Consider the following 14,479-nt stretch of genomic DNA (forward strand, 5'->3'; position numbering starts at 1 on the left):
CTGGAGGAAACCTATCACCATCCCTACAATGAAGCATAGGGGTGGCAGCATCATGCTGTGGGGATGTTTTTCAGTGGCAGGGACTGATGCTCCCCATCCAACCTGACAGAGCTTGAGAATGGGAGAAACTGCCCAAATACAGGTGTGCATATATCGTATAGCTTGTATCGTCATACCCAAGAAGACTAAACTGTCATCGCTGCCCACAGTGCTTCAACAAAGTACTGAGTAAAGGGTCTGAATAAAAAAAAATCCAGTTTTTGCTTTGTCATTATGGGGTACAGTATTGTGTGTAGATTGAAGGGAAAGAACAATTTAATATATTTTAGAACATGGCTATAACGTAACAAAATGTGGAAAAATTCAAGGGGTCTGAATACTTTCCGAATGCACTGTATGTCTCATTAATGACATTCATGTGTTCCTGCTTTCCTTCTCCAGAATAAAGTGATGAACATTGACAGACTGAAGGTGAAGCTTCAGGTAAGAGCCTTATAATGGATTCTATAATCTGTCCTTATTTCTCAATCCTCACCAGTGTGATGCCCAAACGATACAGCCCCTGTTACCCCATCAGGTGTGGTGTGTGTGTGTGTGTGTCCCATCTCTCCTACAGTGATGTATCAGGGTTATCACCACAGATTAATTGCACAATCAATAACCTAATTTTTTTGTCTAAATAACTAATAAAAACAATTATGATTCAGTAGTTATATCTCCATGAATCTTCTACACTAAGCCCAATGTTCTCCTGACCCCAGTCACTCACTGCAGAGGCTCTCTGTTTCTCTGTCTGTGTGTCTTTCTCTTTCCCTCTCTTTCCCTCTCTCTCTCCCTCCATCTCTTTCCATCTCTCTCCCTTTCCCTCTGTCTCTCTCTGTCTCTCTCTCATCCTCCTCTCTCTTTCTCAATTTAAGAAGCATTATTGGCATGGGAAACATATGTTTACCTTGCCAAAGCCAGTACATTGGATTTGTTTTTTGTTTTGTGGGCAGTGTGCACATAGCCTGTCTTCTCTTGAGAGCCAGGTCTGCCTTTGGCGGCCTTTCTCAATAGCAAGGCTATGTTCACTGAGTCTGCACACAGTCAACGATTTAGTTTATATTAATGTTTATACCACTAGTTTATATTCATGAGTATGGGGGGGTGAGTAGCAGCCTTTAGTACCTGTATGATGGGGGTGGGATGGAAACAGAAAGTAAGAGGGAGAGAAGGAAAGAAAAACACTACTCAACTGAAAACTCATATACACAGAGCCAGCCACCATCTATTGAAATTCCACTGCACACAAAAAATCACTTTTAAAATGTATTTCATTATAAACCAACATGAGGGTCGAGGGATGCAAACACCTAGTAAGCAAACCCCTGGACTGGAGACCTGTTGTGATGGGGGGGGGGGGGCAGTACCAGTGGTGAGGTAATGGAGGACAGTAGCAAATGCTGGAGGAGATTGAGAGGCAAAATTAGCAGAAATTCCACAGAGGTTGGACTAATGGGGTGACAGGGCGGAGGCAACCACTAGTTTATATTCATGAGTATGACCTGATGCCTTATGCCCGCTTCACCTACCTGCACAGCATGCTGGGAAGTCACTAAGACTCCATATTCATTATCAAGCTTTCCCCCCAGTTTGAATCCAAGTTCAAAACTTTCCTAACATCAATTCTAAATTGGTCCTCTACCCCCTAGCCCCAACCCCCTACTTTAAGTTAAGTAAGATCTACAGTGAATGCCATTTCAATTTTTGTTTGTGAGACTTTAAATCTATGTCTTACCTCAAAGGAGTTTTATGTAAAGCAATGAAACAGTGGTAGTGAAATGATTAATTCCTATAGAGGTGAATCCTAACTTCCCATTGACATCACTGCAACATCACTGAGAACTTAGAATGCACCCCAATAGGAAATTATACATTTACCTTTAATAATTCTCCTTCTTCTTTCTCCAGATCTGGGACACAGCTGGACAGGAGCGTTTCCGCAGCGTCACACACGCCTACTACCGTGACGCCAATGGTGAGACAGACACACACACACTTCCTCTTTTTACTCTCTCACACCCAGACAAACACACTTGTGTGATTCTGTCTCAATACCGCTACATCTGTTGTGGTGACAGAAACCACAGGGATTCTCTCCCTCATTAAGAAACGAGCTGCATTATATGTTACTTAAAGTGTTGAGTTTCATAACATTTAAATGCAGATTAGGATGATATGTAAATAAAATGAATAAAATGTATGGTTTACTGTTTACATGTCTGTGAGAATGCAATTTGATTATTACCATTTGTCTTGAATGCATGACTGTCTAAAAAAATTTTTTTTTTATTCTGGATGGGTGGGTAGATGGGTGGGTGGATGGATAGGTGGGTCGGTGGGTGGGTGGGCCGGTGGGTGGGTGGGTGGATGGATGGATAGATGGGTCGGTGGGTGGATGGATAAGTGGGTCGGTGGGTGGATGGATAGATGGGTGGGTGTGTGTGTGTGAATGGATGGATAGATGGGTGGATAGATAGATAGATGGGTGGGTGGATGTATGGATGGATAGGTGGGTGCATGGATAGGTGGGTGGGTGGATGGATAAGTGGGTCAGTGGGTGGATGGATAGATAGATGGGTGGATGGATAGATGAGTGAATGGGGGGGTGGATGGATAGATGGGTGGGTGTATGGATGGATAGATGGGTGGATGGATGGGTTAATGAATGGGTGGATGGGTGGGTTAGTGGGTGGGTGGGTGGTTTAGTGGGTGGGTGGATAGATGAGCCGGTGGGTTGGTGGGTGGGTGGGTGGACAAGTGGGTGGGTGGACAAGTGGGTCGGTGGGTGGATGGACAAGTGGGTCGGTGGATAGATGGATGGATAGATGGGTCGGTGGGTGGGTGGATGGATGGATGAATAATGGGTGGATGGATAGATGGATGGGTGGATATATAGCATGTTCACATGGTGCATGTTTCTACCGTTTACAGTCTCCTTAAAAGCATGTGTTCGCCTTGATTCCGTCTTATTTAGCAACATTTGAAATAGTTTTTTACATTGGATAAAAGCCGCGACACAGAGCTACAAAATTTTATATTATTCACTGCGTATTAGGAACAATTGGAAAGTAGTTCTGCAATGAATGATGATTAACTTGTAACCACACTTTTGAATGTTTTGGTACCTACTGGAGAGCTCTTCTTTGTCTACACCCATTCAACATCATTCACACCCTGTTAAGCTTTAGCTCCACCCATCTCTTTAAGGGTTGATCTGAGCTTTCAGTCCTAACAACAGCAGTCAAAGCACCAAAGCTAACTGGCTAGCAATTGTCACAGTGACATTCTATTAAAATGGACACTTGCATAGTGGAGTCTATTGTTAAGACATGTAGCTAGCTAGCTAAACAATGAATCATAATCACAACTCATGACGTTACTACTAGGTTCAACGTTAGCTAGCTAACATTAGGCTTTTACAAGCAAAGCAAATGGCTCTGAGATACGAATAGTAAGATCATACATGTAACACTGCGGCGGCAAGTAGCCTAGTGGTTAGAGTGTTGGATTAATAACCAAAAGGTTTCAAGATTGAATCCCCGAGCCGACAATGTAAAAATCTGTCATTCTGACCCTGAACAAGGCAGTCAACCCACTGTTCCTAGGCCATCATTGAAAATAAGAATTTGTTATTAACTGACTTGCCTAGTTAAATGAGAAAAAAATCATTAGCTCGCGAGCCAGCCAGCTAACTTTAGCTAGCTAGCTAACAGTACACTTTAACTTGGAATGAAAAGACTATGTCAAAACTAGAAACATGTCATATCTGAAAATGTAGCTAGCTAGACTATCTTACCAGTGGTCTGAAATCGGAGTAGCTAGCCAGAGCGGATTTACCAGCTACGTCTATCAACGGTTGTCGCAGTGACATTCTATTTTGTTGTAGCTAGCTAGCTACCGGCCAATACCACTCCAGGTGGTATTGGAATGGTTTTAAGAAGAGAAACACCTCTCCTCTGGATACCCACGGGGGACAAATACAAAAACGTATGCACTCAATACTGTAAGTTGCTCTGGATAAGAGCTCCTGCTACAGTAAGTGACTAAAATGTGTGCTCCAGCTCTCCACTCAGCCATTTGATCAGGTATGATGGGTGTATGTTTTAGCCTCTACACCCTGCCACATAATCACTTCCTCCACATCAACTGAATGTGGTTATAACCCCAAAGCTTTTGCTTTTGATATGGTTCCCTGGGACGTTTCTGTAACCCAAACAACTCCTCAGATACCCTGCGAGATAGGAAGTCAGTGACTGCAACCCATGTAGCACCCTATTCCCTATGTAGTGCACTACTTTTGACCAGGTTCCGTAGGGCTATGGTCAAAAGTAGTGCACTACATAGGGAAGATGGTGCCATTTGCGCCACATCCAGTTGCTTTTGAAGTCAATGAGGCGCAGACATTAGTCGAGGGACTGCTTCAGTGATTTTTATAGCTTTAGTGAAGCAAAGACAGTCAAACCCCTGGCAGCCAGTCACTGCCTCCCACAGCTCGGCAGACCTCACTGAAATTCTCAGCAACAGCAAAGAGTTCTACTGTACCACTTCACTTTTTCATAGTATATCTCAATGGTTGTCGCAGTGACATTCTATTTTCTTGTAGCTAGAAAAAAAAAATATATATATAATCTCCTCCTCTCTCTATGTATATTATCTCTCTCCTCCTCTCCCTCCGTTCTCCATTCTCTCCCTTTGAAGAGAACCATGTCTGGCAATCAGACAGATAAGAGAGACAGGACATCAACTAGAAACAAATAGCCCAGTAGAGAGGCACTACTATAGCCTAGCCTACACTCGCTCTACTTAGACAGGGATTTATGTGGAAGTGGCTAAATTAATCATCCTGGTTTTTTAGATGGTGAATAGCCTGGTCCCAGTTCTGTTTGTGTTGTCTTGCCAGCTCCTCCCAAACAATGACCTCAGGAAATGGCAAGACAGGACAAACAGATCTGAGATCTAGCTAGAGGGAGAACAAGCACTCCCCTCCTCTGTTTTCTCAGTACTCTAATCTTTCATCATCTTTCCCTAATTGTTTACCATCCTACGGAAATCTACAGTCATTGCTCAGAGAGAGTAATTTAATATTCTCCCATATGTTTTGGGTGAAATATCACAGCAGCAAGATTTGTGAGCTGTTGTCACAAGAAAAGAGCAACCAGTGAAGAACAAACACCATTGTAAATACAACCCATATTTATTGATTTTCACTTTTTTAGTTGAACTATTTGCACATTGTTACAACACTGTATATAGAAATAATATTTACATTTGGAACCTTTGTGTAATGTTTGCTGTTCATTTTTTGGAACTTTTGTGTAATGTTTGCATGTTCATTTTTCGGAGAGGAGGGGGAGAAATTTGGGAAAAAGACCGTCTTCTCGGACACTCAGCCACAGAGGAGCATAATAAATTAAATGTGCTGTTATCTGTGGATGTTCCTGTAGGAAGGAGAGCTGTGGCTAGACTGGGTATAGGCTAGGCTGGTGTGTTCCGCATGGTGACCAGTGTAGAGTGTGGTGGAGTTTGGTGATTTACAATTTAGAGAGGGAGGAGTGGGATGAAGAGTGGGAGGGGTGTATTATTTTAGGGACATAGTTATGGATGTATTCTGTGACGAGAGAGTGTGTGTTTGTGCGCGCGCCTACCTCCATCTCTCAGTATCTCTATTGTCTTGTCTTGACTATCATTAATGTGATGTCGGTTTGTTTTATCAAATCTATTAACAATGTTTAATTATTATGATCATTAAATTAATCCCGCAACAATTAACTCATTCACAATCTTGGGGCACCACGGAAAAAGTTTATTTAACAAGTTACCGTTTTCCCGAATTAACTCTTAAAACTTCTAGCGTCCCACCTCGACAACTTCAAATTAAATTACTCTAAATATTTAATGTTTTCCAGAATGGATCTTTCAGAGTACCACCCGGTAGTTCTTGGTCATGTTTACCAGACTAAAGTACTTAAACAGCTGCAGACTGAATGTTCCTGTGTAGTCTTTAGTTTTATAGAGATGTTCTGGTTCTCTGTTGAAAGTTTCAGAGTTCTAGACATTACGTCCCTTTCAATTCACACTGTTGGTCTCGTTGGTATAATGTACATTTTGTCGGAAGTGGGTTTTATACACTTCTGGGAAAAGGGGGCACTCCATGACTCCGATGTAATGTCTGTGCTCACTTGGGCGTGGCCAACTGACTTGGTTAAGACTTCATATGAAAAACTATTCTCTCATTTAGAAGGCTGACTTCACATTACATCTTCTCACAAATAGTTTCATATTTAATCATATACGTTCCCCCACATTTGGATGTGACCCTGACAACTGGGAAATGTACACATTCAGAGATACAGTTATGTTGTTATACTGTCCTTCATGAGATACCCGAACACAACTGATCTGACAAAATTATTTTTTGAGTACCCACTACCACTCCAACCGCTTGGATTTACAGAAATATTGTTTAATTCCCCACTTTTGGAGGATGGAGTTTTGTCGGGAAGAATGTCTTTGTTCTAGAGAGGAAATCCACTCTCTGTACTGCAATGACTGTCATAAAACGGCCAGGTTCCCCTCTGCGGGAGAGAGGGCGCTGTAGAGCGGACCCACTGTAACCTGATCCTTCTGATTCTCATCTCTACCTCCATCTCTCTCTTCTCTACCTCCATCTCTCTCTTCTCATCTCTACCTCCATCTCTCTCTTCTCATCTCTACCTCCATCTCTCTCTTCTCAACTCTACCTCCATCTCTCTCTTCTCAACTCTACCTCCATCTCTCTCCATCTCTCTCTTCTCCACTCTACCCCATCTCTCTCCATCTCTCTCTTCTCCACTCTACCTCCATCTCTCTCCATCTCTCTCTTCTCAACTCTCCACCTCCCTCCAGGTGTTGTCTGAATCAGTTTAATATAACACTGTCTGGTAACTAATGATCACACTGTCTGGATCAGTTTAATGGGTAGCGATCTATCACACTGTCTGTGGATCATCTATCATATAAACAGGATCATGTGATATGTTTGATAGGTCTTTTGAAATATGTATTATGTAAGAATTGCTTGTCATAAAGGATATATCTGAAAAGGAATGTTTACACAATTCTAGGCCTTGTCCTCTCTGAGCCTGGGCAGGTTCACTGGCTGTGTAGGGCAGGCCTGTCTTAATCAGGCCCGCAGAGAGCAAGAAGGAGAATTTACTCTATGTGCCCTCCTCAATAATAATGAATAAAGGAACTCAGTCAACCGTGAACTACTTGGGAAGCCACAGGTCCAAGAGGCTAAGCCTAAAGGACAAATTGGAACGTTAGCCAATAATTAGTTTCAAATGAACTCTTCTGTGTCAGTGGGTTCTGCCAGGCCTGCTACTTCACTAACATTTACTTATGTTCTCTCCCACTTCTTCTCTCTCTATGTTCCTCGCTCCCGTCTCTCTCTCAGCTCTCCTGCTGCTGTATGACGTGACCAACAGAACATCTTTTGACAACATCAAGGTAGGACTCTCCATTCATCTTCTTTTCTCTTCCCCCCTCTTTTTTTGGTTCTAATAAGCCCTGAAAATAGCCTGTAATAAGCTGACATAAGAGTACTTTCATGGAACCTATTTGGCTAATTATTGTGTTAGAAGCTTTCTAAGTGACTTGGAGGTCTGTTTGATAATGGAGAAAATATGTCTCTCAAGTGTCATTTTGTAACAAAGCCATAACAGTGTAATGATATATCATTATATTGCGCGTGGGAGGGATGTAAGATCCTGTCATTTCTTTATCTGCTGCTGCTGCACCTGTCAGCAATAGGGAGGGAGGGAGAGGGGGAGAGATTGTGTGTGATTGACAGTGTAGATTTAGCCCTTGGGGGTGCTGTTAGTCCCGGCTGTCTGTGTGACTCTGTCTCCCTATAGGCTACCTCAAGGACCATTCGTCTGTCTGTCTTTCTGTCCGTCCGTCTCCCAGCCTGCCTATCTCTCGCTCTCCTCATCACCAGAGCTCTCAGGGGAGCCTCTAACAGTGTGCTGATGGCCACTGAATGGATGTGGCTCACAGGGCGTGTTTCTGTCACTCTGTGGTGTTGCCTCAGACCTGTGATTAGTGATTCTACGAGATGGAAACGTCAGGTGTTGTTCTGTCTAGTCACCACATACCTTCAAGTTTGATGTTTTTTTCTAACGTCAAAGGTTTTTAGGAAGCCTTTGCAATTTTCTGAAAAGATATGGTAAAGTTTTACACCAAAGCATCAACACTTGTGGCAATCATTGGTACATTGATTTGTATTCATTGTTTCCCTTACACCTCATGTTCATGAACTGGACCTGCTGCCTACCAGACCTGGGTTCAAATACTATTTGAAATAATAGTATTAATAAGATGTGTTTGATTGAGCTTGTCTGTTGCAATGGAACCAAAAGACATGTCCCATGTAAACCCCGCCCACCTGGTACTCCAGACAGGCAAAGGCAAACGCTCAAAGTATTTGAAAGATTTGAAATAGTATTTGAACCCAGGTATGCTGCGTACACTACATTACAGTACAAAGCCTAACTTGAGATGTGCACACTTAACCGCTTAGAGTTGATTGACGCACTGTTACATCAATTGCATAACAAAACAATCCCCATCAAAATGTCAGTTTTAAGCTGGAGATATCAGTTTTTTTGCATTGGATGTGTCTCAATCTGAGGTGAATGGTGGCAGAGCTAGAGTGGTGTTTGTCAGACCATGAGACATCCCAAAAATCAGTCTTCTCACGTACATGTCTGTAGCGTCCGAACGGTTTAACCTACAAACTAGGACCCCTCTATGGAAAGATGAGACTCATGAACATGATGTGTTGTCCGATTTGCTCTATGACCCCCATAAGTGTCAGGACTCTCATCTGAAGTTGATATCGTCTGAAGTCCATGTGCCAACTTCTGTTTGGCCCTCAACCATGTGGGCTACAAACTAATGGGACCCCACAAGTGTCACGGGACTCGTCTGAAGGTAACCGGTACCAGGTTTTTTTTAAACAATGGAAGTATGAAGGTATTTTTGTGCCTACCCCAAAAAAGGGGGTTAAATATGTGTAAAAAAAAATCTATAAAATGAAATATTTCCTGAGATTTGTTATATCTCGTAGATATATGACATACACTTCAAATCCTTTTTGCCGTTCATAAATGCATTATTCAATGCGTAGTAAAGGCCAAAATCTATATTTTATCAAATAAATGCTTAATATTTATCATCATATATATACGTAAAGGGGTCCTAAAATTGAAAAATCAAATAGTGAAATCGTCCATATTATAACCATCCTAAAACAGTTCCATATGTCAGCTCAGCCTCAGCACCCCTCTCCCCTCTCCCCTCCAACATCTTTGACTCTAAAGAATTACATGTTAATCATGTATTCATGCCAACGGAAGATTTGCTTGAAAACTCTATTTACATGTAAGTCCCTCAAGGTCGGATTTCAGGCCTGTTTTCAACTAATGTATTCAACTGAGATGAAACTGAACACAATGAGCAGGATGGGATGGCTGTAGCCAAGATATGTCTGTTAGCTCTGGATGAAGAATGGTTTGGCTTCCTCCAGGCAGCAACAGCAGGAACACTGGTCCCAGATAACAGGATGAAGAATGGCATAGATAAGAATTACCCAACCACTCACAAAGAAGACATTCATTATCTATGAGTTATGTGATTTATTGCATTGCAATCCAAGTCCCGTTTTTCTGGTGTTATGAAGTAGGGTTCTAAAATGTCGGTATTTTTCCCACAATTCCCAGGTTTTCCAGAATTGCAGGTAGGAGGATTATCCTCGCCTGATTCCAGGAATGTTTCAACCAGGACTCCTGGGAAGCCTGGACATTTTGGGAAAGAGTCAATTTGCAACCCCAGTGTGAATTAGATATGAAGGATTGTAGAGTTCATACCAATGGGATCTTACTGGTCAAAAGGACTACTGTAAGATGGGTTTTATAGGCTTGTGTGCTGCTTGTATTTCTGTAGTGTCCCATGCCTCTGTTTGTGCCATCACTTGCTATAGCTTCATTAAAGGACTCTTCTTCAAAGGGCTTTCTTGCTAACTTACATAGGAAGGCAATTTGGTTCATAATGTCAATGCCATAATGCCAAAATTCCTTATTTTTATGACTCCATACCAACATTTTCTCCAAGCATTGTGAAAGGGTGTTTAGAATGGAACTTGGGAAGAAATGTTCTATCATTTCTACAATGTGTGAACTTGTGTCAGAGCCAGGGCAGAACCATAGGCTGAGCCCTGAAAGTGGATAAAGGAATGGAGTAGAATAGAGATGAAAGTAAGAGAAGTGCAGAGAGTTGGGAAGCAAGAGAGTGAGAGGATGAAGGGGAGGGATGAGAGAGGGTAGAGGGTATAAGAGAGGAGAGAGAGATCCACATATGGTGTGATTAAAGCAGGCTCATGCTTCACCCATTTTCTGACAGACATTACAAGCCCATTACTCACTTCTTTAGAACTACACTCTTAGAAAAAAGGGTTCCAAAAGGGTTCTTCGGCTGTCCCCATAGGAGAACCCTTTTTGGTTCCATGTAGAGCTTCCATGTAGAACCGTCAGTGGAAAGGGTTTAACATGGAACCCAAAAGGGTTCTTCGGCTGTCCCCATAGGAGAACCCTTTTTGGTTCCATGTAGAGCTTCCATGTAGAACCGTCAGTGGAAAGGGTTTAACATGGAACCCAAAAGGGTTCTTCGGCTGTCCCCATAGGAGAACCCTTTTTGGTTCCATGTAGAGCTTCCATGTAGAACCGTCAGTGGAAAGGGTTTAACATGGAACCCAAAAGGGTTCTTCGGCTGTCCCCATAGGAGAACCCTTTTTGGTTCCATGTAGAGCTTCCATGTAGAACCGTCAGTGGAAAGGGTTTAACATGGAACCCAAAAGGGTTCTTCAGCTGTCCCCATAGGAGAACCCTTTTTGGTTCCATGTAGAGCTTCCATGTAGAACCGTCAGTGGAAAGGGTTTAACATGGAACCCAAAAGGGTTCTTCAGCTGTCCCCATAGGAGAACCCTTTTTGGTTCCATGTAGAGCTTCCATGTAGAACCGTCAGTGGAAAGGGTTTAACATGGAACCCAAAAGGGTTCTTCGACTGTCCCTTTAGGATAACCCTTTTTGGTTCCATGTAGAGCTTCCATGTAGAACCGTCAGTGGAAAGGGTTTAACATGGAACCCAAAAGTTTTCTACCTTGAACCAAAAGGGTTCTTCCTGGAACCAAAAGAGTTTTTCAAAGGGTTCTTCTATGGGGACAGCTGACTAACTGTTTTAGGTTGTAGATAGCACCTCTGTTTCTAAGAGTGTGACATCTATGTATGACAGTGATTTAACTGTCCCCTACTGTAACCGTTGTTTTGCTGTGTTGACGTTGAAGGGGAGGATTGCCTCATTTGTTAGAGCAAGACTTCAAATCAAATCAAATCAAATTTTTATTTGTCACATACACATGGTTAGCAGATGTTAATGCGAATGTAGCGAAATGCTTGTGCTTCCAGTTCCGACAATGCAGTAATAACCAACAAGTAATCTAACTAACAATTCCAAAACTAATATCTTATACACAGTGTAAGGGGATAAAGAATATGTACATAAAGAGATGAATGAGTGATGGTGCAGAGCAGCATAGGCAAGATACAGTAGATGGTATCGAGTACAGTATATACATATGAGATGAGTATGTAAACAAAGTGGCATAGTTAAAGTGGCTAGTGATACATGTATTACATAAGGATGCAGTAGATGATAGAGTACAGTATATACGTATACATATGAGATGAATAATGTAGGGTATGTAAACATGATATTAGGTAGCATTGTTTAAAGTGGCTAGTGATATATTTTACATCCTTTCCCATCAATTCCCATTATTGAAGTGGCTAGAGTTGAGTCAGTGTGTTGGCAGCAGCCACTCAATGTTAGTGGTTGCTGTTTAACAGTCTGATGGCCTTGAGATAGAAGCTGTTTTTGCACCTGTACTGACCTCGCCTTCTGGATGATAACGGGGTGAACAGGCAGTGGCTCGGGTGGGTGTTGTCCTTGATGATCTTTATGGCCTTCCTGTAACATCGGGTGGTGTAGGTGTCCTGGAGGGCAGGTAGTTTGCCCCCGGTGATACGTTGTGCAGACCTCACTACCCTCTGGAGAGCCTTACGGTTGTGGGTGGAGCAGTTGCCGTACCAGGCGGGGATACAGCCCGACAGGATGCTCTCGATTGTGCATCTGTAGTTTGTGAGTGTTTTTGGTGACAAGCTGAATTTCTTCAGCCTCCTGAGGTTGAAGAGGCGCTTCTGCGCCTTCTTCACGATGCTGTCTGTGTGAGTGGACCAATTTAGTTTGTCTGTGATGTGTATGCCGAGGAACTTAAAACTTACTACCCTCTCCACTACTGTTCCATCGATGTGGAACTGCTTTCAATGCTTTCAATGCTTTCAGTGCTATGGGTATGTTATCAATAACATCTGCAAGTTGTTTACATCCTGCATATATTATTCATCTAAAGCATTTCTTTTCCCACTATATAAAAAGGGAGAGGTTATTTAGCAGAAGCTTTTATACAAACTTACCCACAGACTGCGTACATGTTAGTATACATATGTGATCCCACCAGGAATCAAACCCACAACCCTGGTGTTGCTAGTGCCACAGTCTTACCAACTGAGCAACACAGGATCACATGTCTGTGTCCAGAATGATGTGCCAAACAACCTGGTGTTGTTTCCACAAAGTTGTCTTCCTATAAAACTGAGGGAGATGAGAGTCGTTTAGAAGAAGGGATTTAGAGAAGAGGGGACAGAGGGATAAAGAGAGTTGTTCTTATTATTGCCACTCACTTCAAGGAGAGAAATATGGTTTGGCCATCTGCCCAGAGATGAGGACTATAAAGCCAGGTTCTCCTGGAGAGGCAGCTGTGTCTCACCCTCAATTACTGTCACTACCACTGGAAATGAGGGTGAGAGAAGCCATTCCATCTCTCCTCACCCTTCTTCTCTACTCACCTCTCCTCTTTTTCTTTTCTCTTCACTCTTCCTCTCCTCCCTTTCCATATCCTATTTTCAGATCCCCTCCCTCTCCCATCCCCCCCCCTCATCTCCTGTCTTCTCCTCCTCTCCTCTCCCATCATCCCCTCCCTCTCCTCTCCCATCTCCCCTCCTCTCCTCTCCTGTCTTCTTCTCCCTCTGTCCTCTCCTGTCTCCTCTCCTGTCTCTCCTCCTCTCCTCTCCCATCTTCCCCTCCCTCTCCTGTCTTCTCCTCTTCTCCTCTCCCATCATCCCCTCCCTCTCCTCTCCCATCTTCCCCTCCCTCTCCTCTCCTGTCTTCTCCTCCTCTCCTCTCCTGTCTTCTCCTCCTCTCCTCCCATCTTCCCCTCCCTCTCCTGTCTTCTCCTCTTCTCCTCTCCCATCTCCCTCTCCTCTCCCCTTCCCCTCTCTCCTCTCCTGTCTTCTCCCTCCTCTCCTCTCCCATCCTCCCCTCCCTCTCCTCTCCTGTCTTCTCCTCCTCTCCTCTCCCATCTTCCCCTCCCTCTCCTCTCCTGTCTTCTCTCCTCTCCTCTCCCATCTCCCCCTCCCTCTCCTCTCCTGTCTTCTCCTCCTCTCCTCTCCCATCTTCCCCCTCTCTCCTTCCTCCTCCTCCTCTCCTCTGCCATCTTCCCCTCCCTCTCCTCTCCTCTCCTGTCTTCTCCTCCTCTCCTCTCCCATCGTCACCTCCCTCTCCTCTCCTCTTCTCTCCCCTCTCCCATCTTCCTCCCCCTCTCCTCTCCCCTCTCCTGTCTCTCTTCTCCTCCTCTCCCATCTCCCCCCTCCTCTCCTGTCTTCTCCTCCCTCCTCTCCTCTCCCATCTTCCCCTCCCTCTCCTGATCTTCTCCCCTTCTCCTCTCCCATCTTCCCCTCCCTCTCCTGTCTTCTCCTCCTCTCCCATCTTCCCTCCTCTCCTGTCTTCTCCTCCTCTCTCTCTGTCTTCCCTCCCTCTCCTCTCCTGTCTTCCACTTCTCATCTCCCATCTCCCCTCTCCTCTCCCAGGTTGTCTTCTCTCCTCCTCTCCTGTCTTCTCCTCCTCTCCTCTCCCATCTTCCCCCTCTCTCCTCTCCTGTCTTCTCCTCCTCTCCTCTCCCATCTTCCCCTCCCTCTCCTCTCCCTGTCTTCTCCTCCTGTCTTCTCTCCTCTCCCATCTTCCCCTCCCTCTCCTCTCCTGTCTTCTCCTCCTCTCCTCTCTCATCGTCCCCTCTCTCCTCTCTTCTCCTCCTCTCCCATCTCCCCCCCCCCTCTCCTGTCTTCTCCTCCTCTCCTCTCCCATCTTCCCCTGCCTCTCCTGTCTTCTCCTCTTCTCCTCTCCCATCTTCCCCTTCCTCTCCTGTCTTCTCCTCCTCTCCTCTCCCATCTTCCCCTGCCTCTCCTGTCGTCTCCTCCTCTCCTCTCCCATCTTCCCCTCCCTCTCC

The 14,479-nt window shown here is 44.2% G+C and overlaps 1 pseudogene; it reads left to right on the forward strand.

The window, feature by feature from the left end:
• The window catches only part of LOC135553777 (ras-related protein Rab-26-like), a 99,994-nt pseudogene that overhangs the window by 39,400 nt on the left and 46,115 nt on the right, over window positions 1–14,479 (forward strand).

Source organism: Oncorhynchus masou, chromosome 14, assembly GCF_036934945.1.
Source record: "Oncorhynchus masou masou isolate Uvic2021 chromosome 14, UVic_Omas_1.1, whole genome shotgun sequence".
Taxonomy (NCBI): Eukaryota; Metazoa; Chordata; class Actinopteri; order Salmoniformes; family Salmonidae; genus Oncorhynchus; species Oncorhynchus masou.